The 26,274-nt window shown below is 40.2% G+C and overlaps 1 protein-coding gene across 3 annotated transcripts in view; it reads left to right on the top strand.

Annotated features, from left to right (window-relative positions):
• The window catches only part of CNTNAP2 (contactin associated protein 2), a 624,497-nt gene that overhangs the window by 166,634 nt on the left and 431,589 nt on the right, over positions 1-26,274 (top strand). The gene's annotated exons all lie outside the window — the stretch shown is intronic.

Genomic DNA, 26,274 nt, shown 5'->3' with positions numbered 1-26,274 from the left:
CTGTTTACAAAGTTATCCACCTTACAGCCATTCAGAAGACATGTTAAGTGATATAATGTTTTCCTTGCTAAACCATATGACACCAGGATGTGCTTGGCTGCTTCTGCTATTTGCTGCTCTCTGTTGTGTAGTTTGGAATCTCTATTGACTTCTGAAACTACATTAAGTAACTTTCTTTTCGGATTTCAACTTATTTACAATGTGTTCTGTGTGTGTGTTCATTTCACTGAAATTTATCTTCTTCCCTTTGCTTTTAACCATAGTTTTTGTCACATCTCCCCTTTTTAGTGTGGCTTCCTGTTTCATCTTTTTTTTTTCCACTCCCCTCTCCTCATTTCCCCAGCACTGTAGGTGTACTGCTGTGTTTTTGTTTTTTTTTTTTTTCCTTAAATCACATTTCACATGTTATATTTGTGGAATATAAACAGTGATTGTTTTATTAACTAGATCTCAGTATAAGATAATGTAAAAAACAAACAAACAAACAAAAACAATTATGTACTTGTCTTCCTCAGATCCTTCCTTTTTCATACTTGCTGTCAATTTTCACTATTACATGATGCATTTAGGCAAGTAATTTTTGTGGTGGAAAAATTCCATGCAAATAAGTGAAAAATCAAATGTTGTTCAGTTTGCATGTCGAAGATCAATAAAAAAATGTTCAATAATATGCTATCATATGAGAGAACTGAACATATATTAAAATATGAAAAACTTAGAATACTTTTTATATTAAACATTGAGTAAATTCCTTGCTGCTCAATACTGAACGCTTATCTATGAAAGCCAAGCTGAATTAAAATCTCCAAGAATGGATGACTGTTATCTTCCCTTGGCTTGAACAGTGTCAGTAGAGTGTTTTACATGAATATGTGCATACAGTCAAGAGCAAAATGAGTGGAAATAATTTCTTCTCACAGCTTATGGTAATGAATTGTACGTGCATAGCACCATCAAGGGCTTATATTTTGATGGATTTTTTATTTTTTATTTATGGATGACAACATATTAGGGAAAAGTTGGCCCCATTTTTCAGACAATATAACAAATTGTTTTATTTGTTCTTTGGTATTTTTTTTTTTTCTTTCTCTTTCAGTTCTAATCTTATGCCTCCTACCCATTATGATACTCCTCCAATTCTTGCTGGTAGATTTCTAGTAAATAATACTTCGTGGTACATAATCATTCTTTTCCATGTACTTTAGATTATAAAATCAAAAGATTCTGAAAAACTTTACTTAGTTCTCAACTATTCTGAATATCATCACAGGGAAGCTTGAACAGCAGTCTTATGAGCCTCCAAGAACATCTTAGGTCATCTTAGTTCAACTGAATAACATCAGAGCTTAATTCTACTGTATCTTTGAGGAATAAATATTAATTTGAGAATCCTGAACAAGAACTTTCATATCTGTTTTATAATTTTAACTTGCTCCCCTACTGGTCTCTGGTCCAGTCCACAGTATATGTACCTTTTTGTATGTATGTATTTGTATTGTATTGTTTTGTTTTATGGTTCTTTAGCACAAGTGAGACCAGAAGACACTTTTATTTCCAGGGATGACCAAAATGAACTGTTTGTTGGTAACTTTCAACTTATTCCTCACTTATTCAGTGGTTGTCTCTTTAGCACTGCTTGAAAGTTTACTAGCTGTGATGAAACCACATGTTCATAATTTGGAAATGATGGACTGATGTAACAAAATTTAGAAAATATCAGGTTATATCTATATTAATGGTATTATTCTGAGTATGTTTGTTCATTTATTGTTTTCCTATTTCCTTCTTACACTTTTTTCTGTCTTACACGTTCTCTCTTCTGGAAATCATTTTTCTTGTAAGTACAGGCAAATATACTATCATAAGACTGATCAGAACTGAAAAGCAGTATACTGAGCTATCTGCTATGAATTTATAACTGAAAACTGTAATATTGACACAAGACTCAATTCTGCTCTCATATTGACACAAGACTCAATTCTGCTCTCATTGCACTCTTTTAGATTAAAAAAAAAAAAGTGTTTTTTTAAATTATTTTATTATTATTATTATTTTAATTTTAAAAAGCTGTCTCTTCTTGAAGTCAATTATGATGCCTTGGTATCATAGCCAGAACTGATGCTCTTCTTTGTGTGCCTTTCAGAAAATTCAAAACAACTGCAGGGAGAGAACTTCTGAATTTCTGAGTGTGCAATACATCCATTCATAAAATTAGTCTGATGACAGTACTCAACTTGATTTTCTACAACTAGGAAATATCTCGGAGTATTTTCCTTATGTAGTCACTTAGCAGAAGATTCATTTTCTGAGGAATCGGTTGAGAGTAAATATTTTATTAAATAGGTTAGATTGTCTCTTACATTCTTTAAATGTAACTTGAAATCTCAATGCAAAAACCTGTCTCAGTCAATACACAATCACATGCAGGCACAGAATGAAATTGTTTAACTAATTATCTTGATGAAAATTGAAATCTGTAGCTCTAATTATTTTTCAGGTAAAACATTGTGCAGCTACTGCAATCATTCAAAACACAATAGGCAGTGGTAAATGTAGAACAGTTAGTGTTAGAAGGGAGCTTTAATGATCATTTTAGTCTAATCACCCCAAAATATGGGCAGAAATTTCTTTCAGTAGACCAATTGTCTCCAAGCTCCACCTACCTTGACCTTGAACACTTTAAGAATGGAACAACCACAACATCTCTGTCCCTTTATATATAGTGAAATTATTTTATGAATAATGGGTGATAGCTGACCCTTTTCCCTAAGCAAAAATGCTCGCAGGCATCTGCAGGGAACAGTGAAGTCCTTTAATTGCATCAAATTTAGAGGATTTCTATGAAAAAATATTTCTTGTATTACAGAGAAGTAGAACAAATATGATTATTTTGATGACAAAAAATATTGTGACTTTTTTTTTTTTTAAATCTGTTTACCACCTTCCCATCACAAATCCTTCAGAAAGTATTCCTACAATCATCTGAAATCTGAAATAAACTTTGAAGAGAGAACACAAAAACTGTTATGTTCTTCTGCTACTCCTGTGACTCATGAATTGATGTATATCATATTCTTGGCATTCCTTCTAAGGTTGTGACTAGCTCCCAATGTTTCATATAACTGTTGGCAGCCTTTGCAATGTACAAAATAGGTCAGTGGGCTCAGGAGCTTGAACCAGTGACCTGCAAATTGTATTTCAGGACTGCATGTTGCTCAATGTGCTCAAAGCCCTTTTCTTTCCAAATATTAAATGAATCCTAGGTACTTTTTCACACTCAATGAATCAATTTTAATAAATGGAACATATTTTGGTTGTTCTGATCCTTCTTGTTGTTTCTACTATAGCACAGAAGGTTTCTCATCTAAGTGACTCGAACAACTACATTTTAACATGAGATCCACTAAGTAAACCTAATGAGGGCCAGATATTAATGAGAAATATTAGGTATTCAAAAAACATGACTCAAAAAGAGCTCTTTCCCTGCCTCTTGTCAGGACTTTGAGGTATAGCAGTAGACTTGCCTCACTGGGAACTGTCCTCTCATGAGAGCATCCAGTCTGGATCTGGTCCCTTTCAAGTCTTCTTGAGCTGGTCTCTTCAAAGTCTTCTCAAGCCTCAGCAAGTTTCCAGTGACACCAAGCTATGTGATGCAGTTGATATGCTTGAGGGAAAGAATGACTTTCAGAGGGACCTAGACAGTTCAAGTAGTGGGCCCAGGTGAACCTCATGAGGTTCAACGGAGCCAATTGCAAAGTCTTTCATCTTGGTTGCAGTGATCCCCTCTATCAGAACAAACTGTGGGACAAGCTGACTGAGCACAGCCCTACTGAAAAGGACATGGAGGTACTGGTTGATGGCAAGATGAGAGTGAGCCAGTAATGTGATTTCGCAGCCCAGAAAGCCAACTGTATCCTTGGCTGCATCTAAATAAGCGTGATCAGCAAGTCAAGGGAAGCGATCCTGTCCCTCTATGTTGGTGAGGCCTCACCTGGAGTACTGCATCCAGATGTGGTCTGCTACAGGCTTATTAATGAGGCCTTCTTGCTTCAACTGTGGGAGGTGTTGAACTTGCAGCCTCTTGTCCTGATGGGGGATTTCAACCACCCAGATATCTGCTAGGATAGCAGCACAGCAGGTAGCAGACAATCCAGGAGATTCCTGAAGACTGTTGAGGATAACTTCCTTGTCCAGGTATTAGACAGACCAACCTGATGTGAAGCCTTACTGGATCTGGTGCTTACCAATGTGGAGGAGAGCACTAGAGAGGTTAAGCTTGGAAGTAGCCTAGGCTGCAGTGATCATGCCCTGGTGGAGTTTGTGATCCTGCAGGAACACAATGCAGGAACACAATCCTGCAGGAACACAACTTTTTCCTGCCTGGAAAAAGAAGAGTCAGGGCTCTGAACTTCAGGTAAGGAAACTTCTATCTACTCAGGGAACTGCTAGATGGGATCACTTGGGAAAGTGTACTTGAGGTCATAGGAACAGTACAGCGCTAGCAGCTCTTTTAAGGACACCCTTCTGTGAGTGCAAGTGTTCTCCATCCCCCAGCAGAAGAAACTGAGCAGAGGAGGTGGGCAACCGGAATGGATAAGCAAAGACCTGCAGCTTAAAATGAAGGAAAAGAGAGACATATATGGGAAGTGGAAGCAGGGTTCTGTAGCCTGGGAAGAGTATAAGGATGTTGTCCACATGTGTAGAAATAAGAACAGGAATGCTAAGGTGCAGATAGAGCTGAACTGGTCAAGGGATATGAAAAATAACAAGAATGGTTCTACATGTACATAGGCAGGAGGAAACAGATCAAGGAGAGTGTTCCTCTGCTGACATAAAGAAGAAGCTTTTTACAGTAAGGGTAGAGAATCACTGGTAAAGTGCGAACCTACCCTAGAGACATTCAAGGTCAGGATGAACCTATGATTCTGTGATTACATGATTCTATAGCAGAATAAAAAAGTGACAAATCTAGATGTAATGTTACATAATTACAAACATTCCAAACAGCTATCACATGGCAAATTCTTTTGCTATTATAAAATGAATGACAATTTAAATCACAATTTTATTTATTTATTTATTTATTTATTTATTTATTTTAAAGTATAAAACTTATGTATGTATATATATGTAAGTAATGAAGAATTTGCAACTGAGGCAGTAAAGCTTGACTACATTCTTTAAGCTTAAATAGAAACATTTGGACATTTGCAGCAAATCTCATCTGAGATTTTATTTTGGGATATCATAATAGTGAGCTAGTAGCTTCTAGTTTGTTAACAATAGGAAGTATATATATGCAGTTCAGATACGATCACCTTTTTATGGTTGAAATAAGATACTATTTATGTTCAGTAGTACATGATTTCTGATTTCTTGCCGTTGGGAACATCAGTGTTTCTTTATGTATTTCTTATGTTGACTTTTTTTTTTTCTGTTTAAAGCCAGACCAAAATGAAAATGACAAAAATGACCAAAAATGGGCCATAACATTAGTGCAAGTTTTATTTCAGTATTTATTGTAAACTAGAACTTAAATACTAGGAACAGAAATGAAGGGCAAAGTGGCAAACTTTTTCTTGTAGCTAAGAAAATCAAGATTGTGCTCTCCTACCTTTGGTTCTCTTCATTTTTCTTCTCAATATTTTTATACACACATATGAGATACTTTTCTTTTTGTTTATGTGCTTCCAGTGTACATCAACAACCAAACTGAAAGAAGATGCTGGAAAAGCCTAATTTAATCAAACAGATATAGTTTCAGTAATTATGAAATCTCCCTGTTGAGCACAAGCAGTAAATCAGTGAATATCTTCTGTGGCCCTTTGGCTAAGATCAAGCATAGAATATTGTCTCATAGGGAGTGCTCAGTAAAAAAATATGCCATCATTCTTCATAAGGGAGTAAAACTGACCATTTTTTAATGAGATCACCTAGTCATATATTTTTATTTTTCTTCTAATTTTATTATTATTCTATTATAAGAGAAAATAAATTCTTTATACATCTCAGTAAACTAAACTGAACATAAAAGTTAACTTAGCAACTAAAATTAAGAGTGACAATGAAATTCATACAGAGAATGACATGAGCAAATGTGAGAAACTTTTTTTCATACAGATATGAATCAATGCAAATTTATTGAGGAAAATCAGAGGGTCATGACACATTGGCTTCACTTTTTTTTTTTTTTTTTTTTTTTTTTTTTTCCCATTCTGTCCACTTATATTATTTGTTTTCACAATCTTCTGACTTCAATTTTCTGAAAAAAAAATAAAAATAAAACAATCTTTGTTAAACTACCTTTATTAGATTTATCTTCATTAATCATTTATAAATTTCTGAATAGGTTGGAAAAAAGAGTTTGGAAGGTGCTGTTTTACATTGAGTATAATATTACAAGTAATATAAGTGTTTCTCAGTCTGTCTGGATGCCATTCATTCATTTGTATTTGAATTTTAAAAATTAAACAATTTTCACTTCAACCTTTACGTGGAGCTTTTCCAGAGTAATTCTGGTTAAGTACTAGTAAAGTAATTAACTCAGTTGTTAAAGAGCAAGACTTCAGAGTATTTTGCAGGCTATCTGAGGTTGGATGAAAATATTCAAACTGTGCTAGAAGTCTGAGACTCTTATTGCAAAGTATGATTCTTGCTGTGTTAATGGTTATTGGCAAGACAGTGTGTTTAATGTTCCCAGTACACTATTGAATAAGTAGACTTGAATATACTTAACAGTACTTTGATGCAAGCATATTATTGGTGATAATGCAAATATCCCAATGAAAACAAATTAAGTGGCTGCTTAAAATGTAGAATGAAGTGTGAACTCAGGATAGTATTCACACCTCTTTTCTGGGTGCAAATATCACACTGAAGACAACGTTAAGACTTGATATAGCAATTTAACTACTGCAAATTCATTTTATGAATAAATTTAGTGTTCTTTAAATGGACTTGAAAAATCATTTAATGTTTTACATTGTATTCAGTCAGCATTATTGGTGTAAACCTGTGTGTTTTCTCAGAGAAGCAACGAAATTCTGCTTGTTTATATCTGGTTGTTAGGTGGTTGTGGTGGGCTGGTGTTATGTAGTTGCTAGATGCCCACACTCTGTTACTGAGGGGGTATTCTCAACACAGCATGTGCCATGCTAATGGGTCAAGATAAACTCCTTGCCTGCCACCTGATAAACATTTGCACTTATTACAGTTCTATAGATGCGTACTTTTATATTTACTACTGTCATCCATCAATTAAAACATTATAGGAACTCATAATCTACAAAGGGTAGTAAAGTATAGTTTTTGAAACTCAGTATTTAGATATCTGCTTAAAATTGGAGGGAATGGGATGTAATCACCTTATTTTTCAGATATTCTGTATACTGAGCATTTCTGAACAAGATTTTCTAATAAGAAAAAAAGGAAATATGGGCACTTGGGCTGTTATAAACACATTTGTTGCAATTTGTAAGGGAAACAGTTGATCACAGCCTGAACCTCTGATTAACCATCTGAGGCAAGTGATGAGTCAGCTGCAGGAGCACAGGTGAAAGTAATTCAGCTGTGCTCCCGGAAGGGGTGGAGCTTGATTCCACCTCTCCCAGATCCCATTTAAGGCCTGACCACAGTAAGATAGCATCTCTTTCTGGAAATTGCTCCTTTGTGGAGTTCTTGCAGTGAGTCTTGACACTGGTGAGCACCTATCTTGTAGACCTTGGAGTTGGTGAGTCCTTTTCCTTAGTTATCCTCTGGCTATTTATTCCCAACTATATTTGTATTATTCCAACTGTACGTTATACTTGTGTTATTTCCACTGTATGCTATTTAAAAAAAAGAAGTTGGATTTAACTAGTCTCCAAAGCAAAACACAAGGGATCAGTGGTACGTTAGCCCTATATGTTGTTAAGCTCTTATAAAATCAGTTTTAATCACTGTTAAGTTCAGAACTCTTTCCTGCTTTGTGGTTTTTTTCTGCCTTGTATTTATGAGAAGCTTTCCTTTCTTTGTTATAGTAATACTCTAAACAGACAAAGCATAATCCATTTCATCGAGGAAGAGGTTTGTTTAGTTTGTTCCTTTCAAAATTAGGTGAATTATTTGTGAGGCAATGTGAGGACTGAATAAAGAGTGCTGGAGCATCTTTCCATAGGTACCGTTCAGTCTCTGCCTTTGTTGCAGTGCAGTTAAGGTCAGCATTCATATTACCATTATCACAGGCAGATTCCGTGGATCTTTAAACCCACTCAGAAATGTTTTTCTAGTTAAGTAACTTATTTTGAACAGTTTATTTGTTTTGTTTTACACAGAAAAATGCAAACACATGCTTTTGGAGAAAAAAAATAACCCACAATATTTTTAATCACAATGTATTTTATGCATCTTAGATACTTGTCCTTTGGTGCATTTTCTGTGATATTCTTTGGTCAGAAAGGTGTTGTTTCTCACAGTGGTAGAAGTACTTCAAAGAAAGAAATCCAACCAAGAAGTCAGAACTAAGATGAGGCTGTAACACTCTCTGAAACCAGATCCTGTGGCCTTTTATGACTGAACAATGTGTTTATTCTGATATTTTGTTCATTACTATGATTTGCTCAGGTATTCTATGGACTTGTGGACTATATGACACCCTATTAAAAAAAAAATTAAAAAATACAGCACAAAAAAAAAGTTATCCCTACAGAATGCTTATTTGCCATATTTTTTTACCTAATATGCCTTCAAAAAATTATATACCTACATAGGACTTCTTTAATTTCTTATTATTTCTTAAAAATTTAGACTGCACCTTCATTAAGTTTGCAGATGACAAAAAGCTGAATGGTGCAGTTAATACAACAGAAGGAAGAAATGCCATCTACAGGGATCAGGACAAGCTTGAAAAGTGGTTTCATGTGGAACTAATGAAATTCAAGAAGGCCAAAAGCAAGGTTTCATACTTGGGCTGGGACAATCCAGATAAGTATCCAAACTGGTAGAAGAACTCACTGAGAGCAGCCCTGCAAGGGAAGGGCCTGGGGGTTCTGGTGTGGAACAGACTGCACAGAGAAGATATGGATACCTCATCTCTGGAGATGTTCAAGACTAGGTTGGATGTGTTGCCACTGATCTAGTGGGTGACAAACCTGAGTACAGTATGAGGATTAGAAGGAGATGGTTTTAAAATTCCCTTTCAACCCAAGCCATTCTGTAATTCTGCAATCCTATTACTGGTGTCTAGTGTTGTTGCTTTGGTATGCCTAAGTATGCTGAACATTTATGGGACTGCAGAGTTTACAGTTTCATAGAAAATGTTTCCTAACTTGCTGTAGGGCAAAAGAGGGCAATGACAGAGCCTTTATTTGAGAAATAGGTGCTATAGGAAAAAATATCAAAAGGAATTAACTCACCCCTTCTGGCAAAAGCTTGGAGAAAGGGATGAGCTGAGGAATGTGATCCTCCCCCATTTGTACAGTTGTGCTGCAGAAGAGAAAAGGGGTGGGTGGAAGGGGGGAACCTGTGCAGGCTCAGATTGCATGAAAGTAGGGTGGCTCCAGACTCCCCACTGCTTCAGGCATTCATGTACTCTTGTAGCTCACTCATTTGTTCAGGCTGTGACCCTGAAATTCCACTACACCTGCTTAGATTTAGATAACTTTTTTTTTTTTTTTAAATAGATAATAGTGAAAGACATCTGGGCTGAAAGAATTAAGACACTATGTAATTAGATTTTCACAGTACAAGACACTGAAAATGCAGAATTTTGCAGGCTGCAACAAGTTTTTCAAATACACAATACAGTGTAAGGTCAGAAACCAGTTCATATTTTCCTACTATTCAATAATTCTATGATTAAAGAAATCAACAAATATAGAATGACTTGGATTAGAAGGGACTCCATGGATCATCAAGTGTCAACACCCTGACACAGGCAGGACCACCAGATCTCTCATACTAGACCAGGTTGCCCAGGGCTCCATCCAAACTGCTCTTGCATATTTCCAGGGAAAGCATCTACAGCCTCTCTGGGCAGCTTGTTCAAGCACCTCACCACCCTCTCAGTAAAGAACTTCCCCCTGACATCTAATCTAAACCTTCCCTCTTTGAGCTGAAAACCATTTCCCCTTGTCCTATCACTGTCTGTGTAAAAAGTTGTTTCCCTTCCTGTTCATAATCCCCTTTTAAATACTGAAAGACTGCAATGAGATCTCCCAGCTTCCTTCACTGAAGTACATTCAAATGTTTAGCATCCTCACTGATAAATGGATCACCTGTAAAGTTGTTGATCTATCTTATCAAAGTGGTCTCATTGAGAAAATGAAAAGGGCAACCTGTGGTTCATCTGTATGTTCTTGACATTTATATCTAGCAGTGGGTTAGAATGCCTAGGAACAACAATGTGTTTGTAAATGTTTACAAATATATACACTTCTTATCACATGTACTTTTTTTGAGTAGTTTGAAACAGCATCTGAAGATCTAGCAAATAAGATGTACACAGTTTCTCCAAAAGAAAAAAAGAACATTTGGATTTGGTGAATTAAATCCACGAAAAACAACAGATGGAAACATATTAAGAATGCTTTTGATGAAACATTATAAGCTTTCCCATTGTACGGTCCACAGTGCACTGAGGAACAGACCTTTAAAAAAAAAACTGAACTCCTCAAATACTCCCTACTTTAAAATGTTCAGTCTCAATTCCCTATCAAGTAATAATTATTATATTGTTTCTGTAGAATGCTATGCTTAAGACATAATTATGATGCCATATATGACTTTCTTAAAAAAATAAAAAAAATTAAAAAAATCCAAAAGCAAAGAACTAAGAAGCTGATCAACTTTGATGCAAAAATGTAAGTGAATTCAACAGCAGTATTGTGCTGAGCCTGGAATACCAATATGCAGTTGCTTGTTGAGTGTAAAACAGATGAGTCACTTTGAAGTAGTGTAAAAATATACCCCAGTCAAGAAATACACAAAGTCACAGCTGAGAAAAGTCTGTGCTGTTTCTCCTTTATATAACACATTTAGTTACAAATGCACACACACAAATTATTGGTAAGGACAACTCATTAATTACATGAAAATTTCTGTCAAGTTCAAGGGAAAATAGATGTTTAAAGGAATTTTTAATCCTTGTAATGCAAGAGACTGCTGTTTTTAAAATATTTATCCCTAACATGTCAATGTTAGCGAGCAGAGAAAATAATCAGATCTTCTGAGTATAATTTCTGATAATGCTAGTTAACCTAAACATGTTTGACTTCTCCAGTTGGAATATGAAGAGTGATATGCCCATAACCTGCTCAGGAAAAAGAATAGGCTACCAAGCACTTGTGAAAAGCAGTCATGGGATAGTACGTGTTCCCTGGAAACTGAATAAATGCATACGGAATTAGCATATCTCTAACAACCAACATAAATATTAATGCAGCTAGAATTCACAGTGTTTAATTCACTAGACTTTATCTCACAGAAGAGCAGGAATCACAGAATTACAGAATCTATTTAGACTTCAGTGAGGCCTTTGACACTGAAGGTTGAAGTCAGAAAGTAGTGGTCAGTTACTCTGTGTGCAGAGGGAGATCACTGACAAGTCGTGTCCCTCAGGGGTCAGTACTGGGAGGGATGCTCTTTAACATCTTCATCAATTACATCAGCAGTAGGCTTGAATGCACCTTCAGCATGTTTGTGGATGATACCAAGCTATGTGGTGCAGTCAACAAACCTAGTGGACGGCATGCTATTCAGAGAGATCTAGACAGACTTCAGCAGTGGACCCATGAGGTTCAACAAATCCAAGTACTAGATGTTGCACCTGGGTCATGATAACCCCCACTATCAATACAAGCAGGGGGAAGAAATGATAGAGAACAGCCCTGCAAAAAAAATACTTAAGGATACTGGTGGATGGCAAGATGAACACAAGCCATGAATGTGCCCTCACAGCCCAGAAAGCAAACTGTATCCTGGGCTGCATCTTAAAAAGCGTGTTCAGCAGGTCAAGGGAGGTGACTCTGTCCATCTACTGTGCCCTCATCTGTGCTACTGTGTACTGATTTGGAATTCTCAGTACAGAAGAGATGTGGACATGTTAGAGCACGTCCATAAAAGGACCACAAAAACAATAAGAGAGATGGAAGACCTTTCCAGTAAGAACAAGCTGAAAGATTTGGGGCTTTCCAGTCTGAAGGAGAAGGTTCTGGGGAGAGCAGATAGAAGAATCTAAGGGGGGACTACTAGAAAGAAGGGGACAGACTCTTTAGCAGAGTCTGTGGTGATAGGACAATAGGAAATGGTTTCAAACTAAAAGAGGAGACTTAGATTGATTATAAAGAAGTTTGTTTTTTTTTTACAATAATGGCAATGAGGCAATGGAACAGGTTGCCCAGAGGTGTGGTGGATGCCCTGTTCTTGAATGGTATTTTAAACACTGACGAAGTCAGGTATTTTTATTTGATATTTTTTTAGTTTATTAGTTGGTCTTCTGTCATGCTTTTGCAATTTTGTAATTTTGCTATCAGTATTCCACATCATAACATCATGTTAAGCATAGATAATTTTGACGAACCTGCTGCTCACAAAAAAAAGACTGAATGTCCCGGGGAACACCACGGTCAGTCATATGACACGGACTCTATATAAATCTCACTTCAGTGCTGGACTCGCTCTCTTGGACCTTGCCAGCCAGGGGGGAGCCGTGTGGGAGCGTTCCAGCCGTTTCGCCTAGAGTTACAGTAGGCCTCTCGGTTTCGGGACTCACTCTCTCTTATGTTACTTGATTCATTAGCCTTAATTCCAATTATATTGTATTATATTGTGTTATTCTGTATTCTGATATAGTATTTATTAAATAAGTGGGCCTCCTTAGATCGTTGCCGCTGTATTTATTTCCTTTTTCCCTGTTTTCTTTTCCTTCTGGTCCAGCGGCTTGCGGGCTGACTGCCCCCCTGTCATGGGTGCAGGTAGATTTTAGGTTAACCCATGACATTTTGGTGGAGAATGCGGGCAATCTGCCAACAAATTTGGGCATTGGTGGGCAAAAAGTGGGCAAATACTGCTTAAGTTGCTGTTTTTCTGCTGTTCGTTTAAGTCCGCAGAGAGAATTCTTGTTACAGTTTTTTTTTGTTTGTTTGTTTTGTTTTGTTTTGTTTTGTTTTTTCCGTTAAGAAGCTATCTAAGTTTACGTTTCTGCACCTGGGAACTTGACCTTGAAAGTCCAGGCGGACCGCCAATACCCTGGAATAGTTTATAAACTTTGAGGTCTTGAAATTGAGGTAGACTGCCAACAGTCCGGTATATTTTGTAAACCTTAAGCTCTATTTTGTAAACTTGAGCTCTACTTTTTTTCGCTATTGAAGAAAAAAAAAAATGCGATTCCTTGTAAAACTTTTCCTTGAAGGTTTGCTTACCTGGTACAAGCATACAGAGCGGTATACAGCTCCAAAAGCTCCAAAGGGAGCAACTGATTTTACAGAAATGGTGGCTTTTGAGCATGCTCCTCGTCCCTTTTTCAAATCCTTTATGCAGTTTTTGAAAGCCCAGTTGACCACACTGTCAATCGAGTTTCTTGTGTTAATCTCCCTGAACTTGCTGTTGATTATTTTACTTATCGGTTTCTGGATTTATTACATTCTGAGGAAGTCTTCCCCAGAACCATAGAATACCGAATGGCAAGGAGTGTGGCGAGGCTTTGGAGAGATTTTTAAGGGAAAGACATCTTCAGTGTCATGGAGCTTCACTCCTGAACACTTGAAAAATCCCGAAAGCTTGATTGCATATTTGAGGCAGGAGTGTTGCGGCTCAGGCAGATCTCAGGAGGCACAAATGATTTTGGGCCTGGCTAATGCTTATCGAGCCTTATTCAATACCATTCCAGAGAGGGAAGAAGTCTCAGAGCTGAGAGAGAGAAACTCAGAGCTGAGAGAGAGAGACTCAGAGCTGAGAGAGAGAGACTTAGAGCTGAAAAAGCAGAGAGGGAAAAAGTTTTGGAAGCTGAGAGAGAGAGTTTCAGAGCTGAGAGAGAGAGTCTTAGAGCTGAAAAGGCAGAGAGAGAAAAAGCTTTGGAAGCTGAGAAAGAGAGTCTTAGGGCTGAGAAAAAGAGTCTCAGGGAGACAGTACGAAAAGAGCGAGAGTTTCCAGGCCAAGCAGAAGAGCCTCTGGGCTGAGAAGGAGAGTCTCCTAGCTGAGAGAAATGACCTCCTATGACAACGAGAGGCGCTCTGGTATGAGAATGAGGGTCTCAGAGTCAAGGGAAGAAATCTCTTACATCAAAGAGACACATACTGGTATGAGGGAGAGGCTCTCCGAAATGAGAAAGGCTCCCTGCAATCCAAACTCGACACTCTCCAGTCCAAGCGTGACGCCCTTCAGTCCGAGCGCGACACTCTTCAATCTGAGCGAGACACTCTCCAGTCCGAGCGCGACACTCTCCAGTCCGAACGTGATGCCCTCCAGTCCGAGCGCGACACTCTACAGTCCGAGCGCAACACCCTCCAGTCTGAGTATGACATTCTCCAGCCTGAGCGCGACACTCTCCGGTCTGAGTACAATGCCCTCCAGTCTGAGCACAGCGCCCTCCAGTCCGAGCGTAACACCCTCCGATCCGAGCAAGACACCCTTCGGTCCGAGCGCGACAACCTCCAGACTGAGTACGGTGCCGTCCTGTTCGATCGTAACTCCCTCCGGAATCACATAAGCACCCTCTAGTCCATGTACGATGCCCTCCAGTCTGAGAGGGACATCCTCGAATCTGAACTGAATGCCCTCAGAGATGAACTCCAAGCTAAATTGGAGGTCATTAAAATCAGCCAATCTGATCAACCACAGGGGGCACCAGATTCGATGTTGGTTGCCCCTGTAAGAAGACGAAAAACGAAACGGGTTTCAACTCAGTTAGAAGATCAGGGGGAGGAAGAAGAGCAGGAGGAGGCAGAAGAGCAGAGGGAGGTAGAAAGGAGGGAGTTGGAAGAGAGAAAAGTAAAGGAAGGTGAACTGGAGGAAATAGAGGAAATAGAAACAGAGAAGCCAAAAACTAGAGTTTCTTTGTGAGAACTTTTTGGCCCCAAAACTTCAAATGGGGGGGCCTCATCAACGCAATTGCCACTAGCAAAAGGTGAGAAAAAAATCACAACTCTTACTGATCGATCTTTAAAACAGAGTGAAATTCGGGATCTAAGAAAGGACTACACACACCACCCAAAAGAATCTATAGCCACTTGGTTACTTTGATGTTGGGACAATGGGGCTAACAGCGTGTGGCTCGATGGCGAGGAAGCTCGCCAACTGGGTAGCATTTCCAAGGACTCACGTGTGGACAGAGGTATTGGCACTTGCAAAGATGAGTCCTACACCCTCTGGAAGCGAATGCTGTTAGCAGTAAAATAAAGATTTCCCCTTAAATAGGACTTGACACCTGAGGAAAAGAAATGGGCTGATATAGAGACCGGTATTCGACATTTGAGAGAATGTGCTGTGGTGGAAATGCTATACAGCCCTGACTTCAATTATGATGACCCGAACCAATTACATGATCCTGAGACAGTCCATGTTTCGCGACTTATGTGGCATGCATTTACAAGGACTGCACCAAAAGAGAATGCCAGTGCACTTGCAATAATATATGGCACAGGGGCAAGGGAACCCCTTGTGATTGAACTGATAGATAAAATTCATGGAATTGAGTTATTTATAAATACTATAGAATTTTGCATCTCGGCCATAATTAAAAGGTTAGATAAAGTGGAAAACACACAGAATGATATTATAGATATATTGACTACCATGCCTGATGTTGATGGATCCTTGGTGGTACCAGATGATGGGGGCCAGGATTCCCACGATGGCCAATTGGGAAAACTAAACAAAACAAGATCCTCCCATCCTGTATCATTGAAGATTTCAGCCATAAAAAAGGGACGTCTTTGTGTAGGAGCAAATGACAACAATAAGGTCATACATTTTGCCTTGTTGTTTTTCCTGCGTAGTCATGGGGAGGATATAAAGAAATGGAGTAATTCACCCACTTCTGCACTTCAGGCACGAGTGAAAGAATTACAATGCAAATCAGTCATCAAGGTGAACCCTTCCAAAGGGGGGAAGGCTCCAGTTGCCGCAAGCCACCGAGGTAACCAATAGAGGGGCCCTGCCCCCAGCCAGGAGAGGGAAAGGGACAATAGAGTATACTGGACTGTGTGGATTAGGTGGCCTAGCACATCTTAACCACAGAAATATAAGGCCCTGGTGGACACTGGTGCACAGTGCAACCTAATGTCCTCCAGTCACCAAGGGACACAATCAATACATATCCATGGAGTGACTGGGGGTTCCCAAGAATTGACTATATTGGAGGCCGAAATAAGCCTCACTGGTAAAGACTGGCAAAAACACCTTATTGTGACTGGTTCAGAGGCTCCATGTATATTGGGTATCGATTACCTCAGGACTTTAAGGATCCCAAGGTGGGCGTCTGTTATAGACCGCCAAACCAGGTTGAAGAGACAGATGAGGTGTTCTACGAGCAGCTGGCATGAGCTGCACGGTTGTCAACCCTTGTCCTCATGGGGAACTTCAACTTCCCTGACATATGCTGGGAGTACAGCACATCATAGAGGAAACAGTCTAGGAGGTTTTTGGAGTGCATAGAGGATGCCTTCCTGATGCAGCTGGTCAGAGAGCCCACGAGAGGAACTGCCCCACTAGACCTGCTGTTCACGAACAGGGATGGTCTGGTAGGAGATGTGGAGGTTGGGGGCTGCCTTGGGCAGAGTGACCATGAAATGATACATTTCTCGATTCATAGTGGAGCTTGGAGAGGGAATAATAAAACTGCTACCTTGGACTTCCGGAGGGTGGACTTTGATTTGTTCAAGAGACTAGTAGGGGGAGTCCCCTGGCATTCAGTCTTAGCAAACAAAGGGATCCAAGAGAGCTGGTTGCTCTTCAAGAAGGTAGTCCTAAGGGCTCGGGAGCAGACGGTCCCCCTGAGCTGCAAAATGAGCCGGCGGGAAAGAAGACCGGGGTGGATGAATAGAGAGCTGTTCTTGAGGCTCCAAGAGAAAAAGAGAAACTACCGCCTGTGGAAGGAGGGACGGGCAACTGAGAATGAATTCAAGGAAGTCGTTAGGATGTGTAGGAGTGAAATCAGAAAGGCAAAAGCCCAGCTCGAATTTAACTTGGCCGCTGGGGTGAAAAGGAAGAAGAAACTCTTTTATAAATACATTAACAGTAAGAGGAGGACAAAGGAGAATATCCACTCTTTGCTGAATGAGGCTGGGAATGTGACCACTGAGGATAAGGAAAAGGCGGAGGTTCTGAATGCCTTCTTTACGTCTGTCTTTAAAGGTCAGACCAGTTATCCTCAGGGTACTCCTCTCTCTGACCTGGTAGTCTCTGCTGGGGAGCACGCGAACACCCCTGTGATTCTGGAAGAAACGGTCAGAGACTTACTACTCCAGCTGGACTGCCATAAGTCCATGGGGCCGGATGAGATCTACCCGAGAGTGCTGAGGGAACTGACAGAGGTGGTAGCCGAGCCGCTTTCCATCATCTACCAGCTCTCCTTGTTGACTGGTGAGGTCCCAGAAGACTGGAGGCTTGCCGACGTGACTCCCATTTACAAGAAAGGTTGTAAGGAGGATCCGGGGAACTACAGGCCTGTTAGCCTGACCTCGGTTCCAGGGAAGGTTATGGAACAGATAGTCTTGAGGGAGATCATGCGGCATGTGCAGGATGGCCGGGGGATCAGGCCTAGCCAGCATGGGTTCATGAAGGGCAGGTCCTGTTTGACCAACCTGATCTCCTTCTATGATCTAGTGACCCATCTGCTGGATGAGGGAAAGGCTGTTGATGTGGTCTACCTAGACTTCAGCAAAGCCTTTGACACTGTCTCCCACAGTGTTCTTCTGCAGAAGCTGGCAGCCTGTGGCTTGGATGGGTACACTCTCGGCTGGGTAAGGAGCTGACTGGAGGGCCGGGCTCAGAGAGTGGTGGTGAATGGAGTTAAATCCAGTTGGCGACCGGTCACGAGTGGTGTTCCCCAGGGGTCGGTGCTGGGGCCTGTCCTCTTCAATATCTGTATTGATGACCCAGATGAGGGCACTGAGTGCACCCTCAGTAAGTTCGCAGATGACACTAAATTGGCTGGGAGTGTGGATCTGCCTGGGGGTAGCGAGGCCCTACAGAGGGATCTAGACAGGCTGGAGAGCTGGGCTGAAGCCAATGGGATGAGGTTCAACAAGACCAAATGCTGAGTCCTGCACCTCGGCCACAACAACCCCAGGCAGTGCTATAGGCTTGGGACGGAGTGGCTGGAGGACTGTGTGGAGGAAATGGACCTGGGGGTACTGATTGATGCACGGTTGAACATGAGCTGACAGTGTGCCCAGGTGGCCAAGAAGGCCAACGGCATCCTGGCGTGTATCAAGAATGGTGTGGTGAGCAGGAATAAGGAAGTCATCCTGCCTCTGTACTCGGCATTGGTGAGGCCTCACCTCAAGTACTGTGTCCAGTTTTAGGCACCTGAGCACAAGAAAGATATGGAAGTACTGGAGCAGGTCCAGAGAAGGGCAACGAGGCTAGTGAAGGGCTTGGAGAATCAGCCCTACGAGGAGAGGCTAAGGAAGCTGGGGCTGTTTAGTCTGGGGAAAAGGAGGCTGAGGGGAGACCTTATTGCCGTCTTCCAGTACCTGAAAGGTTCTTACAGCGAGAGTGGGGCAGGTCTCTTCTCACTAGTGACAAGTGACAGGACGAGGGGAAATGGCCTCAAGTTGCACCAGGGCAAGTTCAGGTTGGATATTAGGAAGAACTTCTTTACAGAAAGGGTGGTTAGGTACTGGAATAGGCTCGCAGGGAGGTGGTTGAATCGCCATCCCTGGATGTGTTTAAGAGCCGTTTGGATGTGGTACTCAGGGATATGATTTAGCAGAGGTTTTTTTTAGAGATGGGGTACTGGTTAGGCTGCGGTTGGACTTGATGATCTTTGAGTTCTTTTCCAACCTGGGTAATTCTATGATTCTATGATTCTATGATTCTAAGGGGTATCGATGGTCTTTTGGGATAGCTGCTGTTAACACAAACGGTGTTAAGCAGCTGTCAGTTTTACCTGATCTGTTAGATGATCCTTCTGCTGTGGGGTTGCTCCAGGTAAAAGACCAAGAGGTACCAATTTGCCAACAAAGTGGTGCACAGACGGCAGTACCGCACCAATAGGGACTCATTACTTCCTATTCACAAGTTAATTTGTCAACTGGAAAATCAGGGAGTGATTAGCAAAACTCACTCGCCTTTTAACAGTCCCATATGGCCAGTGTGTAAAGCCAGTGGAGAATGGAGGCTGACGGTGTATTACCATGGTCTGAATGAAGTCACACACCCATTGAGTGCTGCTGTACCAGACATGCTAGAACTCCAGTATGAACTGGAGTCAAAAGAAGCCAAGTGGTATGCCACCATTGACATTGCTAATGCCTTCTTTTCCATCCCATTGGCTGCAGAATGTCAGCCACAGTTTGCTTTTACCTGGAGAGGTATTCAGTACACCTGGAACCGTCTACCCCAGGGGTGAAAACACAGCCCAACCATTTGCCATGGGTTGATCCAAGCTGTTTTGGAGCAGAGTAATGCTCCCGAGCACTTGCAGTATATTGATGATATTGTCGTGTGGGGCAATACAGCAGCGGAAGTTTTCAAGAAAGGAAAGCAAATAATCCAAATTCTTTTGAAAGCTGGTTTTGCTATTAAGCGCAGCAAAGTGAAGGGGCCTGCCCAAGAAATTCAGTTCTTAGGTATAAATGGCAAGATGGGCGTTGTCACATCCCAGCAGATGTGATTGACAAAATCATTGCTATGTCTCCTCCCACCAACAAGACAGAGACCCAATCTTTCTTGGGAGTAGTGGGTTTTTGGAGAATGCATGTCCCAAACTACAGCCACATTGTGAGCCCCCTCTATCAGGTGACACGGAAAAAGAATAATTTCTCAAAAGCCTGAGCAGCAGCAGGCTTTTGAGCAGATAAAGCAAGAGATAGCCCATGCCGTGGCCTTGGGGCCAGTACGGACGGGACAGGATGTAAAGAACATCCTCTACACTGCTGCTGGAGAGAAAGGTCCCATTTGGAGTTTGTGGCAGAGAGCCTCAGGAGAAACCCGAGGCCGACCCCTGGGATTTTGGAGTTGAGCCTATAAGGGATCTGAAGAGCGCTACACTCCGACTGAGAAGGAGATCTTAGCCGTGTATGAGGGGGTTCGGGCTGCTTCTGAAGTAGTTGGTACCAAAGTACAGCTCCTTCTAGCACCTCGCTTGCCAGTAATAAATTGAATGTTTAAAGGACAGGTTCCCTCCACACATCATGCTACTGATGCCACTTGGAGTAAGTGGATTTCACTAATTACACAATGAGCTTGAATGGGGAAACTCAGCTGTCCTGGAATCCTAGAGGTGATCATGGACTGGCCTGAGGGTAAAAAGTTTGTGACATCACCTGCAGAGGAGATGTCACGTGCTAAAGAGGCCCCAACATACAATGAGCTACCAGAAAATGAAAAGAAATTTGCCCTATTCACAGACAGATCGTGTTGTATTGTAGAGAAACATCGCAGGTGGAAAGCTGCTGTATGGAGTCCCACACGACAAGTTGCAGAGGCCACTGAAGGTAAAGGAGAGTCAAGCCAATTTGCAGAGGTAAAGGCTGTTCAGCTAGCTTTAGATGTAGCTGAACGGGAGAGGTGGCCAATGCTTCATCTTTATACTGACTCATGGATGGTGGCAAATACCTTATGGGGGTGGTTGCAGCAGTGGGAACAAGACAACTGGCAACAAAAGGGTAAACCTATTTGGGCTGCTGAACTGTGGAAAGACATTGCTGCCCGAATAAGGAATATTGTTGTAAAAGTGCGCCATGTAGATGCTCACATGCCTAAAAGTAAGGCTACTGAAGAACATCAAAACAACCATCAGGTTGATCGAGCTGCCAAGATTGAGGTGGCTCAAATTGACTTGGACTGGCAGAACAAAGGTGAATTATTCCTAGCTCGGTGGGCCCATGAGACTTCAGGTCATCAAGGAAGAGATGCAAGATATAAGTGGGCCAGAGACCGAGGGGTGGACTTAGCTATGGATGCTATTGCTCAGGTCATTCATGACTGTTGGAAAAGACCGCGGGAGACGTGTCTCATATATCATGGTCAACAGGTCTCATTTATTAGGTGTAACAGCATCTCATTTATACAGTCAGTAATAAGCTCATGCATATTGCAAAAGTAAAGCTCAAGATTGGTGGGTTATACATTACTTCATCTGACCTTTGTGGTTAGCCTTATGGTTACTTTTCTTCATAGCTATGCCTACACATTTCTACACATCTTGTTTTTCCCTTTAGGCTGTCCTTGCCTCTAGCTACATATTCTGTCTTTAGCTACATATCCTGTCTTTCACATCCTGATTTCTCCTCAGCTGCATGCTATCAGTCACATACCTTCTCTTACAATTTAACTAATGGAGTTTCATCATGTCCTTTCTCACGAAGCCATTCTGCATAAACACTCTTCACACATGACTGTGAAACATGCGCCATAATTAAACAAGCCAAGAGGATGAAACCTTTTTGGGGGGAAGGCGATGGCAAAAGTATAAATATGGGGAGGCATGGCAGGTTGATTATATCACCTTGCCACGATCCCGAAATGGTAAGTGGTATGTACTCACCATGGTCGAGGCAACCACTGGGTGGCTTGAAACATATGCAGTACCCTATGCTACCGCCCGAAACACCATATTAGGGCTGGAGAAGCAGGTCCTACGGAGGCATGGCACTCCAGACACTGCCCCAGCAGTTCCACTCCTATCCCTGTCACCTGGGCAAGAAGCAGAAGCCCATGGTGAGGATGGTGTGGATGTGCCAAGCTAGCCACCCCACAGTGGGTGGGTCGTTCTGTGGCCACGAGGCCTGGGTTCGCTGTTCCCCTAGGAGGGTTTGGAGCTGGACTCTCCAGGCCAGGATGTGGAGCCGCTGGCACCATAACCTGCTGGGGAGTTTCTTGATGAGCCTCCCATTGATGTTTCTGTTCCACTGGAGGGAACAGATGACTTGGAGGATGGCCATACCACCAGCAGTGATGTTGGTCTGCTTCTCCCCTCTGCTTATGCTCTGGGCTCCTGACCTGACATCCAGATTGATCCAGTGATGGAGACAGAGGAGGACAGTCCCAAGATGTCCTCCATGCAGCGACCCTGTAGCTTAGGGAAAGGATGAGTGCAACTTGATGTGGGGGACGCCCCATTAGTGCTGCCTTTCCTCTTTTTTTCCCTCCACCGCTGTCATGTTCCTCTTTTCCGGCAGTTTTGCCATTTCCTCAACTTAGTAAATAATAGTGTGTTAAGTTATGAAGTTTTATTTTCAGCTTAAGGATTTGCATGAAAATAGATATAAGTTGTTAAGAAAATAAGGTTGCTGATTGCTCACAACTATATATATATATGTGTGTGTGTAATAAGCATAATGTAATGATGTAGAATAAGGGGTGGAATGTCATGCTTTTGCAATTTTGTAATTTTGCTATCAGTATTCCACATCATAACATCATGTTAAGCATAGATAATTTTGACGAACCTGCTGCTCACAAAAAAAAGACTGAATGTCTTGGGGAACACCACGGTCAGTCATATGACATGGACTCTATATAAATCTCACTTCAGTGCTGGACTCGCTCTCTTGGACCTTGCCAGCCAGGGGGGAGCCGTGTGGGAGCGTTCCAACCGTTTCGCCTAGAGTTACAGTAGGCCTCTCGGTTTCGGGACTCACTCTCTCTTATTTTACTTGATTCATTAGCCTTAATTCCAATTATATTGTATTATATTGTATCATAGTATCATAGTATCGTGTGAGTTGGAAGGGACCTTAGAGATCATTGAGTCCAACTCCCGGGATTCAAGCCCTTCTATGTAGCAGAGCAGCATTTCTGCCACTTGCGCCACAGGGGGGATTCGAACCCCGGGCCTCTGGTGTTGCAAGCAGCAATTCTACCACTGCGCCACCGGAGGCACCAGAGGTTATTCTGTATTCTGATGTAGTATTTATTAAATAAGTGTGCCTCCTTAGATCGTTGCCTCTGTATTTATTTCCTTTTTCCCTGTTTTCTTTTCCTTCTGGGCCAGCGGCCTGCGGGCCAACTGCCCCCCTGTCATGGGTGCAGGTAGATTTTAGGTTAACCCATGACATCTTCAAAGGGTGTCATAGGATGCAAATGTAGCTCTGGATAATGATGAAGGAAAATATCAGTTCTTTTTACCTCTACTGTTGGACATTTCAAACAAACTAAGAGACAGCAGACATCCACATTCAATACTTCTAAAGCACACATGTAATGAATGAAACAAATTAGTGGCTGTAGCAATTGTGACAACACTGACAACTGACAAATGCAATAATACTCCCCTCAGAGTTTCATTTTTATTTTGGATGGGATGGATTAATGAATCAAAGAGACAAGACAGACTGTACAGTGAATGATGATTTAAAAGCTATTACCAGTTCCTAACAAGTTTACATATTTCCTTTTTTTTGTGGCTTCATCAACTGTAGTAACAGTCACTATCAAAATAAAAGAGATTTTATTTATTTATTTCAGTAAAAGAAATATAGACACTGCAAAGTTAGAAGTGTCTGTACCCCAACCCCTGATAGGACAATACAGAGAGGAAAGTCGTAACAAACATATTTGATTCTAAGAATGTAAAAAAAAACATTTTCTCAAAAAAAAAAAAGTTAATCTTCTTAATTTTGTAAATACATAAGGAATGCAGGTTCAGGTGCTATATGACAAAAAGCTTTTGCAGTTGTTTCCACATCCATTCTGTGGTATTGCTACAGTACACTGGATAAAGTCCTCTGTCACTTTTGTGAAGTTCCATAAAGCAGGTAGATTCCTAAGGAGCCCAACCTGATACTGATAATACTTTTATTACATTAATTTATGATGTACTAAAATTTTATACTTTCACTCTCCATGTGTGCATAATATATATATGTTTCAGTATCTACACATACATAGAAAGATTTCAGTCCTATTCTCCATTGTAATTGGATATTTTTATACTTCATTATTACTGGTTTTAAAAATAGCTGGGGAGGAATTACTGGAAAATAAGGAAAGTGAAAAAATGCTCAACTGTAGAGTGTATATTTTTCATTAATATACCCTTCTGTTTTTAAATCATAGAATCATAGAATGGCCTGGGTTGAAAAGGACCTCAAAGATCAACTCGATGCAACCCCCCCTGCTGTGGACAATCTTTACTTAGAAATTATAATTAATGAAGGATGACTACAAATTCTTATCTAGATAGCATGAATAAAGAAGTGGCGGTGAGAGCAGTTTGCTAGAAATATTTAAGTTGAATACCTGTTTTTATGGACATCAAAAACGTACAATACATAAACAGATACTTTATAAAAACTTTTGTGGATGAGTAAGTGTCTTTCTGTGATCATGATTTTTACCACAGAATTTGTAATGATTGCTTAAATCCACTCCGTACTTTTAATCTTAAATTCTAATCTCATACTACTTCAACTGCAATAATAGCAGCCTGGCATCCAAGATGTAGGACTTTTCTCCAAGTCTTCCTCTCCTGCTAGAAGGTCATATGTGCCCCCAGCATCTTGCTTTGATCAAGTGATGTGGCCACATGGCACTGTGGCCTCTTCCACTGCAGATCTATGACAAACATGCTGTGTGGCTAGAGCCAAAGTAAGGGAGAAAGGAGAAGTGGAATTAGTACTTCTGTTATGTAGCATATATATATATAAAACAAAAAACAAAAACGAACAAACAAACAAAAAAAAACCCTAATTTATTTTCCCTTATCAAAATGTTATTATATAATACCGTGATAGTGAACTTTAAAGTCAAGAATTTTCCTTCAGTTCATTGTGAAGTGATTGCCCTTTATTCTTGCCTGTGCTTCTATGCTGATGTGAATTTTATTTTCTTCTATAACAATCTCATTGATATTTGTGAGGCAAACTTATTTATTTAGTTAAATGTCAATGTAATGGTTCACAAACTAGTATTCTAGTATATTTTTGTGCTTCGTGCTGTATTGTTGCATAACTAGTTTTATTTTTCCTTACATGAAACTTAAATCTTGGGAAATCTATATTATAAAATACTTGATTCAATCACAATTACCTTAGTTTTAACTTAAAAGCTCCAATTTTGAAGATAGCATTAATTTTATTTCAACATGTGATCCAGTTTTCTGGTTCGTAATTTTATAATTGCAATGAAATCACACGCTGTTGGATATTAATTATACCGCCTACCAGGAATGACTAGTGTTTTCTAGATAAATAAGTTGAGGATGTTTTCATTTATAGCAAAGCCTGTACTACATTCTGCATACTTGAAATGATTAATGAAGATGATCGGTGCAAGTTACATTTTTTCTTGTGTAGTAGCTTGTATTAGAAATGTAAATGAGTAAATTTACCTCCGAATTTCACAAATCTGTTGAAGTAACTCATGATTGAACTAGAATAAAGGGAAGTACTTAATTTATCTGACCTAAATATTTGAAAAATCAAAAGCCAATTCTCTCAATTCTAATTTGCATAATTTCAAACAACACGGGAAGAGATCTGCTTTAATTTTTTTCCTTTATAAGAAAAACAAACATTTTGATTTTGGGTTATTACCATCTTAGATGCAAATAATACATTAATCTCTAAACTAAGTAAAATATAAATGAAGTTCTCAAATGGATTATAGAGATTACATTAAGAAAATTATTATATTCCTCTTTTCAATAGATCAATAATATATGATAATTCATAGTCTTTTATTCACGTGCCCTAATTTATTTTCTCTATTTAGATAAGCAGTTATCAGCGCTTTTATTTCAGAACTGAAAGTATTCTATGTATTTCTTACTAAGATTTCATGATAATTTTCTTTGGCAATAGGTTTGCATGTCATCAAAAGCATTCCAGGTATATAAATGTAGGCATTATTTTTCTTTATTTGTTTATAGTAAATGTCCTTAAAGAGAGTGGTGGTCCATGGCAGGCATCACCATTAAATAACTTTGTCATAACTTTCTTGAACTCTAGGTCTTTGTTCTTGTGCTTTTTTTTTTATTTTCAGCTGGGAGTGAATTGTTTTCTTCAGAGTGTCTAGTATGATTGGTTTTAGGAGAAAAACCATGTTGATAATATACCAGTGCTACTAGCTACCTTTAAGGCTATGTTGTATGGATCCAAGGCCATTTGCAGCAAAGGACCCAAGGAGCTG

Source organism: Excalfactoria chinensis, chromosome 2 (assembly GCF_039878825.1).
Source record: "Excalfactoria chinensis isolate bCotChi1 chromosome 2, bCotChi1.hap2, whole genome shotgun sequence".
NCBI lineage: Eukaryota > Metazoa > Chordata > Aves > Galliformes > Phasianidae > Excalfactoria > Excalfactoria chinensis.
This window is presented reverse-complemented; position numbering and strand designations above follow the sequence as displayed.